This window comes from Carcharodon carcharias, chromosome 34 (assembly GCF_017639515.1).
Source record: "Carcharodon carcharias isolate sCarCar2 chromosome 34, sCarCar2.pri, whole genome shotgun sequence".
NCBI lineage: Eukaryota > Metazoa > Chordata > Chondrichthyes > Lamniformes > Lamnidae > Carcharodon > Carcharodon carcharias.
In genome coordinates this window covers 28512525-28522788 of record NC_054500.1, presented here as the reverse complement: position 1 = coordinate 28522788, position 10264 = coordinate 28512525, and positions in this window count along the sequence as shown.

The following is a 10264-nucleotide window of genomic DNA, read 5'->3' as shown; positions in this document are numbered from 1 at the left end:
ATGCTCCTTTGGAGAGCCAGTGCAGACACGATGGGCTCAATGGCCTCATCCTGGGCCATTAAAATTCTGTGATTCTGTGAATGCAGTAGGTATCGAGAACCATGTTCCAGGGTTTGGTTACTGCCAAGGTTGTGAACAGTGGGAGAGAAGATAAGGTAAATTAGGAAGTCATCAGTTTGTTTGGATGGTGTAGGGGAAACCTAATCCCAATCCTTGAGCACTTGATGCTGACAGCAATGACACTGATTACCTTACTGAGCACAAAATATTGGCCACCAAAAAATAAATCCTTCCTAAATATTAAACTTCAATTTGCGCATCATAAAATATGAGCATGCTATTTTCCTTCAGCCCTACAAACTCCATGTCCGGGATGTAAATCATTTCTAGCCTGAGCTTGAAGGCAGGATTCAGGAAGACCACAGAAGAAGGAAATGGTCTCCAACATACTCAGTTGTTTCCAGGCATGCTACTTATCCATTACCCTGATCCTATTTTCAGCTACAAATTTCATCTACAAACTTCTGTAAAATTATTTGATTAATTTTCTCTTTTCTAATGAAAACTATTTCAAACAGTTTCTTGAGGCAACAACATAATTTAATGAATGAGCAGAAAAGTTATGAAAGATTATCATTACCAATCTAGTTTTCAGTGGTCAAAGTGCAGTGAGTGGTGAAGAGTGTTTTCTGTGTGATACACAGTCGACAGAGACCAGGGCTTGCGGAAGGGTTACCTGAGCCAGAGAAGCGATTTGAGACTTGTCAAGAAAAGCTGCAAGATTAGTGCATACAAAGGTCAGGTGGTGGGGTAGGGGTGGTGGGGAGGGAAGAGGCAAAAGCCATCCATGAGGCAGTGTCCCCTCACACACCTCCCCCTCACACTCTCTGGTGATGCTCCAAAAGACAGCAGATATCCTTGACTCATCGCAACCTCAACTGACCAGCAACTTAACTTTATAACTCAAAATGTCCTCTGCTCAGGAACTGGTCACATTTCCATTTAAGGGGCTGCAGGAACCCCAGACTCATCTCACGTTGCCAAAACTCTCTACAAGAAATATTTCCTGCCAATCTTTTGCCTTTCTAGACATCTGCTTCAGTTCTATCTTCCCAACTTATTTCAAGTAACCTTGTTAACTGTAAGACAACCAATTCTTTCACCATTTAAAAGCCAATGGAAGAGAATGGAAGATTTAAGAACTGAGGCTCTGATGAAGGATATTCCACTAACATTAACCCCTGATACAGCAAAGAAATCTAGTGCTCAAAATTTAAAAACAGTTATCCAGCTGGGGTTGGGAGATGTCTTGGAGTGACTGTAGTGGTAGGATTTCTCTTGGACCGAAGTGAATATATAATTGTGAGATGATAGTGAATGGATAATAATGAATTCCATCATTGATGAGCTCTGCTTGAAGCATGGATTGGAGCCCTGTCTTTTTCCACAGTTATTAAACTTGCAGAATAATCCACTCCACATCATCTTCAGATTTTCCCACCTTCTGCAATAATAGTCTTTAAAAACCCAGCTTGCTGTCTCCTAAGCACTACTACTTGATTTAATTTAAGTATAGTAAGGGGGATTGACATTGTTCTCTATAGCAAAGCGATAGAGTCCAGTTGGCTTTGTTGCCTGTCCGGTGTTAGGGTTCGGGACATCTGCTCAGGGCTGGAGAGGAACTTGCAGTGGGAGGGGGAGGATCCAGTGGTCGTGGCCCATGTAGGTACCAACAACATTGGCAGGATGAGGAAGGAAGCTTTGCATAGTCAGTATGATGGGCCAGGCACCAAATAAAGAAGCAGGATCCCAAAGGTAATAATTTCTGGATTATTACCTGAGCCACGTGCAAATCGGCATAGGACAAATAAGATTAAGGAAATGAATGCGTGGCTCAAAGACTGGTGTGGGAGAAGTGGATTCCGGTTCATGGGGCACTGACACCAGTATTGGGAAAAGTGGGATCTGTACCGTTGGGATGGTCTATACCTGAACCATGCTGGGGCTGGTGTCCTTGCGAGCTGCCTAACTAGGGAGTTATAGAGGGTTTTAAACTGAATAGTGGGGGCAAGGTGTGGTAAACCAAAGAGTAGAGACAAGGCAAGAGAGACAGGTATTAATATGAGAAATGAAAAACAGACTATGACAGGAAGGGACAGAGATACAAATCTAAGAGTAAATCAGCAGATACGGTGAAACACAACCAAAATAAGAGAACAAAACTAAAGGCTCTATCTAAACGCACGTAGCATTCAAAACAAAACAACTGACAGTGCAAATAGAAATAAATAAGTACAATCTGATAGCCATTACAGAGACCTGGCTACAGGGTGACATTGATTGGGACCCGAATATCGAAGGGTGTGTGACATTTAGAAAGGACAGGAAGTTAGGAAAATGTGGAGGAGTGGCTCTGTTAATGATGGTATTGGCACATTAGAGAGGGATGACCTAAGTTCAGGAAACCAGGATGTAGAAGTGGTTTGGGTTGAGATGAGGAAGGATAAAGACAAGAAGTCACTTGTGGGAGTGGTGTACATGCCCCCTAATTGTAACTACACCGTAGGACAGAGTATAAAAGAAGAGATAATGGGAGCTTCCCAGAAATGTACAGCAATAACCATGGTGGATTTTAATCTACATATAGACTGGAAAAATCAGATGGGAAAAGGTAGCATAGATGAGTTCATAGAACGTTTTCGGTATAGTTTCTTAGAACAGCACATTCTGGAGCCAACCAAAGAGCAGACTATACTAGACCTGGTATTGTGCAACGAGATAGGATTAATTGACAACCTAGTGAAGGCACCCCTAGATAGCAGCGATCATAATATGATTGAATTTTTCATTCATTTTGAGGGAGAAACGAGTGCATCTAAAACTAGCATTTTAAACTTAAATAAGGACAATTATGAGGGCATGAAAGCACAGCTAGCTAAAGTGAACTGGCAAATGAGATTAAGGGACATGTCAATAGAAAAAGCATATAATTACGCAAAGATGGGTGGCAGGTCAGAAGATTGGAAAGAATATTAAGAGCAGCAAAGAATGATAAAAATATTAATAAGGAGGGAAAAAATAGAGTTTGAGAGAAAGCTAGATAGTAAAATAAAGATGGATGATAAGAGTTTCTATAGATATTTCAATAAGAAAAGTGTTAATAAAGTGAGCGTTGGTCCTATAGAGAGTGCATCTGGGGAACTGATAATGGGAAGTAGGAAGATGGCGGATGAATTAAACAGGTATTTTTCTTCAGTCTTCACTATGGAGGACACAAGTAACATCCTGGAAATAGCTGTAAATCAGGAAATGGAAGGGAGGGAGGAACTCAGGAAAATTGCAATCACCAGGAAAGTGGGTATTGAGCAAATTGCTGGGACTGCAGGCTGGCAAATCCCCAAGTCTGGATGGACTTCACCCTAAGGTCTTGAAAGAAGTGGCTAGTGAGATAGTTGATGCACTGTATTTAATTGTCCAATATTCTCTCGATTTGGGGAAGGTTCCATTAGATGGGAAAATACCAAATATAACTCCTTTATTCGAAAACGGAGGGACGAAGAAAGCAGGGAACTATAAGCCAGTTAGCCTAACATGTGAAACTGTTAGAAACTATTATTAAAGATGTTATAGCTTGGAAAATTCAAGGCAAACAGACAAAGTCAACATGCTTTTGTAAAAGGGAAATCATATTTAACCAATTTATTGGCTTTCTTTTAAGGAGTCACATGTGCTGTGGATAAAGGGAAACTGGTGAATATACTGTACTTAGATTTCCAGAAGGCATTTGATAAAGTGCCACATAAAGTTTATTAGAGAAAATAAAATCTCACGGCGTAGGGAGTAACATATTGGCATGGATAGAAGATTGGCTGGCTAACAAGAAGCAGCGAGTTGGCATAAATGGGTTTTTTCCTGCTTGGCAGGATGTGACGAGTGTGCCACAGGGATCAATGCTGGGACCTCAACTTTTTACAATTTATATAAATGACTTGGATGAAGGGACCAAAGGTATGGTGGCCAAATTTGCTGACAACACAAAGATAGGTAGAAAAGTAAATTATGAAGAGGATGTAAGGAGGCTACAAAGTGACATAGATAGGTTAAGTGAGTGGGCAAAGATCTGTCAAATGGAGTACAATGTGGGCAAAAGTAAAATCATTCTTTTTGGCGGAAAGAATAAAAAAGAAGCTTATTATCTTAATAGTGATAGATTGATGAGCTCTGAGATTCGGAGGGACCTGGGGGTCCTAGTGCACAAAAGGCTAAAATGCAGGTAATTAGGAAAGCTAATAGAATTTCATAATCTATTGTGAGGGGAATTGATTACAAAAGAATGGAGATTATGCTTCAGTTGTACAGGGCATTGGTGAAACCATGTTGGGAGTATTGTGTACAGTATTGGTCTCCTTATTCAAAGAAAGATGTAAATGCATTAGAAGTACCAGGAATGAGTGGGTAGTCTGATGAGGAAAGGTTGGATGATTTAGGCTTGTATTCACTGGAATTTAGAAGAGTAATAGGCGATTTAATTGAAACCTTTTAAGATCCTAAGGGGTCTTGACAGGGTGGATGGGAGAGGATGTTTCCTCTTGTGGGAGAATCTAGAACCAGGGGTCACTGTTTAAAAATAAGGGGTCGCCCATTTAAGACAGATGAGGAGAATTTTTTTCTTTCATATGGTTATGGGTCTTTGGAACTCTCTTCCTCAAAAGGCAGTGGAAGCCGAGTCATTGAATATTTTTAAGGCAGAGCCAGATAGATTATTGATTAACAAGGGGGTGTGAAAGGTTATCAGGGATAAGCAGGAATATGGGGTTGAGGTTACATTCAGATCAGCGATTATCTTATTGAAGGTGGAGCAGGGTTGAGGGGCCAAGTGGCCTCCTCCTCCTCCTAATTTGTATGTTTGTATGTTCTCTTCTTGATTTAAACCTTGCTGGCCTTGTGCACTGTGGGACTTAACCCTTCATCTTGAGTTGCCAACAGGTGAAGAAAACAGCCTAGTACATCCATGTGTTTATTCTGCCTCATAACTTGAGTTTAACTCCAAATATTAACATGGCATTCCCTAGTGTATGTTTCCTGTTACTTTCTCATTCTCCACTGCCAACATTGAAAATTTAACAAGTCTGTTTAAGCATTTTTCAAAGGACAGGCTGCTTTTTGAAGAGATAGTCATTAATAACTCCACCAGTTCTGACTTTGCCTCCCAGACATTCACTGGAGAAATAGAATTGTTACTGCAATATTCAAGTTTAGATGACAGAAATGGATCTCTGAGTCTTGATATGTTTCAGATCCTGATGCTATTATGGAATGTTGGCAGAAACAATGAGATTGGCTCATGTATATAACAATCCATATAATATTCAATAAACAATAAATAAATATTTGATTAATATGCCTTTCTTGCTGTTCTGGACAATAAATATGACAAATATCTTAATGATCCTTGGATCTGATTTGAATTGGGAATGATTGAGGAAAGGCAATTCGGCAAGTGGAAATTAAAGTTTGTCAAATTTTGGGGAATTGAAAAGCCACACAAACACACTGTCATTTGTTCAAAGAGTGCTACTTTGTTGTTGGATTGTCAGGTAGGATAGGAGTACAGCAGTTGTATTTTTATATCTCAGATTATTATGTTATCACATTCTTGGGATATCCCAAAGCACATTACATTCACTGATATTCTTTTGTAAGTGTAGCAACTGTAAATTCAGCAGTCAGTGTACAAACAGAATTGAGCTGAATGGTCAGCTAATATGTTGTAGGTAAAGTCTGTTTAGGAAGTAATTTTGTTCCAGACACTGGGAGAATTACCTGTCTTCTAGTAGTCCCACAGGATCCTTTTAATCCACCCAATAGGCAGAGTTTAACATCTCTATAAAAAGATGGCCTCTCCTACAACACACCATTCACTGACCACTGCCTCTGACAGTGTAGCACTCCCTCAGTAATGGTCCTCTGACAGTGCAGCGCTCCCTCAGTACTGATCCTCTGACACTGCAGCATTCCGTCAGAACTGCACTGGATCATCAGCCAAGATTATGTGCTCCAGTCCTGAGGCAGAGTTTGGGCTGGGATGGATGAATGGTCCATCACTGATGGGACAGCCAAGAGGGGTAAGCAAGTAGTCTAGATTCAGAAGAACAGAGAGTGTGAGGTGAGTGGAACTGCTGGCTGGGGTTAATATCCTGTAAACACTCACTGTATGGACTCACGGTAAAAATTCAAGGGGAGACTGGACAACCTATCAGGCAACAAGTTTAATTCCACACTTTTTTTTCTTTATCCCTTCAGAGGATGTGGGCATTGCCAGCAAAGCATTTGTTACCCATCCTAATTGTCCTTGAACTGAGCATTTCAGAGGCCAGTCCTGAAAATATCATAGTTTTTATAATGTTATTCGGGTTTATTGTAAAGTATGAATGGTGGGGGCCTAGAGAGTGAGTGTGTTTGTGTGTGTGTGAGAGAGACTCTGCAGGCTTTGATGTGTCAGAAGAGAAGCTAGATTTGAAATGCTAAATATGTAAACTTGGTTGAAGTTTTAGAATGTGAGGTGTAAAAGGAAAATTAACATTTTTTAGATAAACCCGAGAAGTGAATTACACCTACCCAACAGAGGCTAAGCCAAACAATGTGTTTATTTTTCCCAAAGCTTACTGATAAAATTGGTACTATGAAAGATTTTATTGTTATAAAGGTAAAGTCATACTGAAAAAATGGGATTTACATTAAAAAGGGTGAAACATGCGTGAAGGAGATGAGGTTGTGTATAAGGAGGGAAGGCATTTAAGATCTAACAAGTGTGAAAAGCCTCCAGCCTTTGTACCCCAAATTGCTGTCCACAAGGACTGAAGTTAAGAAAACTCACTGTGAATAACCCTGTCCAGGGTATAGTTTGCTTTGCCTGGGCCTGTTGAAATCTATTTTGCTTTTACTGTACCTTTAATGGAGGTGTAACTGGGAGTTAGATTAATCAGGGGAGCTAGGAATTATCATAGTAGTAATTTGTAGACCTATGTGTATGCTTGGAACCATTTCTTCTATTAATAAATGTTTAATATAGTTTTGTAAAAAACCAATAAGACTCGGTGGTCTTATTACTACTGAATTCAAGGCATGCATCTTGAAATAAATATACAAATTGAGCAGCTTAGCATTTACCATGTGCTGTGCCATAATAGGACAGCTGAGAATCAACCACATTGCTGTGGGTCTCAAGTCACACGTAGGCCAGACTAGATAAGGACAACAGATTTACTACGCTAAAGGGAGCATTAGTGATCGGGTGGGTTTTTACAACAATCGCCATTACCGAGACGAGCTTTATATTCCAGATTTATTGATTGGATTTGAATTCCACCAGCTGCCGTTGTCTCCAGAGCATTAGCCTCTAGGCTATTAGTCCAGTGATGCAACCACTAAGTCACCATCTCCTGCCAGAACAATCAGTGTAAGTTTGATAGTGTTGGTAACTCTCTCATCTCTAAGTCGGAACATTATGGGTTTGATCCCATGGCATTATTCAAGGAAGGGCTCGATGGCCTTGCAAGTTCCATTAGAGGAGGCAGTGGTGTAGTAATATTGTCACTGGACTAGTAATTAAGTGACCTAGGGTAATGCTCTGGGGACCCAGGTTCGAATCCCACCATAGCAGATAGTGGAATTTGAATTCAATAAATATCTGGAATTAAAAAGTCTATTGATGACATTGAAACCGTTATCAATTGTCGTAAATACGCATCTGGTTCACTAATGCCCTTTAGGAAAGGAAATCTGCGGTCCTTACCTGTGGTTGACACTTAAATGCCCTATGAAATGGCTTAGCAAGACACTCGTTTGTATTAAACTGCTACAAAGTCTAAAAGGAATGAAACTGACATCAACCTAAGCACCACAAATGACAAATGACACCGACAAACTCAGCTCTGTTGGCCTTGCAAAGTTTTCCTTGCCAAAATTGAGAGAGCTGTCTCACAGACTAGGCAAACAACAGATTGACATAGTCATACTCATGGAATCACACCTTGCAGATAATGTCCCAGACTCCACCATCACCAAACCTGAGTATGTCCTGTTCCACCATTTCTGGATCAGGTCAAACATGGGCAAGGAAACCTGCTGATTATCACATACCATCCCCATCAGATGAATCAGTACTCCTTCATGTTGACACCACTTGGAGGAAGGGCACAGAATGTACTCTTGGTGGGGGATGTCAATGTTCATCACCAAGAGTGGCTGTGTAGCACCACTGCTGGCCGAGTCCTAAAGGACTTAGCTGCTAGACTGGACCTGAAGCAAATGGTGAGGGAAGCAACAAGAGGGAAAAACATACTTGACCTTATCCTCACCAACCTGCCTGCCGCAGATGGATCTGTCCATGACAGTATCGGTTGGAGTGACCACCGCACAGTCCTTATGGAGATGAATTCCGATCTATACATTGAGGATACCCTCCATTGTGTTATGTAGCACTACTGTGCTAAATGGGATAGATTTGAACAGATCTCACAACACAAGACTGGGCATCCATGAGGTGCTGTGGGCCATCAGCAGCAGCAGAATTGTACTCAAACACAATCTGTAACCTCATGGCCCAGCATATCCCCCACTCTACCATTACCATCAAGGCAGGGGATCAACCCTGATTCAATGAAGAGTGCAGGAGGACATGTCAGGAGCAGCACCAAACATACCTAAAAATGAGGTGTCAACCTGGTGAAGCTACAACAAGACTACTTGCGTGCCAAACAGCATAAGCAGCAAGTGATAGACAGAGCTAAGCGATTCCACAACCACCGGATCAGACCTAAGCTCTGCAGTCCTGCCACATCCAGTCGTGAATGGTGGTGGACAATTAAACCACTAGAGGAGGAGGCTCCACAAATATCCCCACTCAATGATGAAGGAGCCCAGCACATCAGTGCAAAAGATAAGGCTGAAGCATTTGCCAGAATCTTCAGCCAGAAGTGCCGAGTGGATGATCCATCTTGGCCTCCTCCAGAAGTCCCCATCATCACAAATGCCAGTCTTCAGCCAATTAGATTCACTCCACATGATATCAAGAAATGGCTGTAGGCACTGGATATTGCAAAGGCTATGGGCCCTGACATTATTCCAACAATAGTACTGAAGACTTGTGCTTCAGAACTTGCCGCACCCCTAGCCAAGCTGTTCCAGTACAGCTACAACACTGGCATCTACCCAGCGATGTGGATAAGTGCCCAGGTATGTCCTGTACACAAAAAGCAGGGCAAATCCAACCTGGCCAAGTACCACCCCAAGCTGTTCCAGTACAGCTACAACACTGGCATCTACCCAGCGATGTGGAAAAGTGCCCAGGTATGTCCTGTACACAAAAAGCAGGGCAAATCCAACCCGGCCAAGTACCACCCATCAGTCTACTCATGATCATATTAGGAAATAGAAATTGTTTAAGTAAGTTACATGTGTATTTTGGTATGTTAAGAATAAGGTATATCTTTAATGTTTAAGCTTGATTTGTATTTCTGCATCTGTCTGTTAAAAGAAATTGAATTTTAGTTTCACTTTAAAGGTACCTGCATTCTAATGAGACTTTTATGACACTTGAAGGGAGTAAAGCAAACAAGGTTGGAAAAAATTGTGCGGTTGCCTAACAACTGGAGGCCCCATAGAGATAGAAGGGTAGTTTGAGTTCAGTTTGAAGCAGCTGCCAGAGAAACTGGACAGCAGAGGGACAGATAGCAAGTCCAAAACTGAAATTGAAGCCAAAGAGACTGGATACTGGGAGAGGGAACTGCAGAGGGAGTAGATTTCCCAAAAGAACTGAAAGGTCCCAAGGCCAAGGAGTGAAACTGAAAGGAGGGGTCCCAAGAAGCCCTTCTAGTCAAAGGAAGAGCAGGAATCTGGAAAAGGTCCTGCTCTGTGGAGGTGACAGTAAACAGCAGAGAGGAGGGTTCCCAGTTTCATGCTTAAAGAGAAGAAAAGCTGCAGGAAGCAGATTTAAGCAAAAACAGCTTGTGAGAAGTCAGAAGGTCCAAAGAGACAGTGGAAGGTCTGTACCTCTTTACTATGGGCATGCGAAGCAGTGGAGTACTGTTGACAGCTGAGTCAGTGAGAGAGAGTGCATGGAAGGAAGCTTGAATGCACGTAGCGATCCAGGGGAGAGGAATATCGGAAGGAGAGTTTGAAATCCTGGAGGTGGTCCTTTGTGGAAGGTGTCTGAGAGAAAGCGTTGCTTGTAAGAGGATTGCAGAGCAAGTTCTTCGAGAGT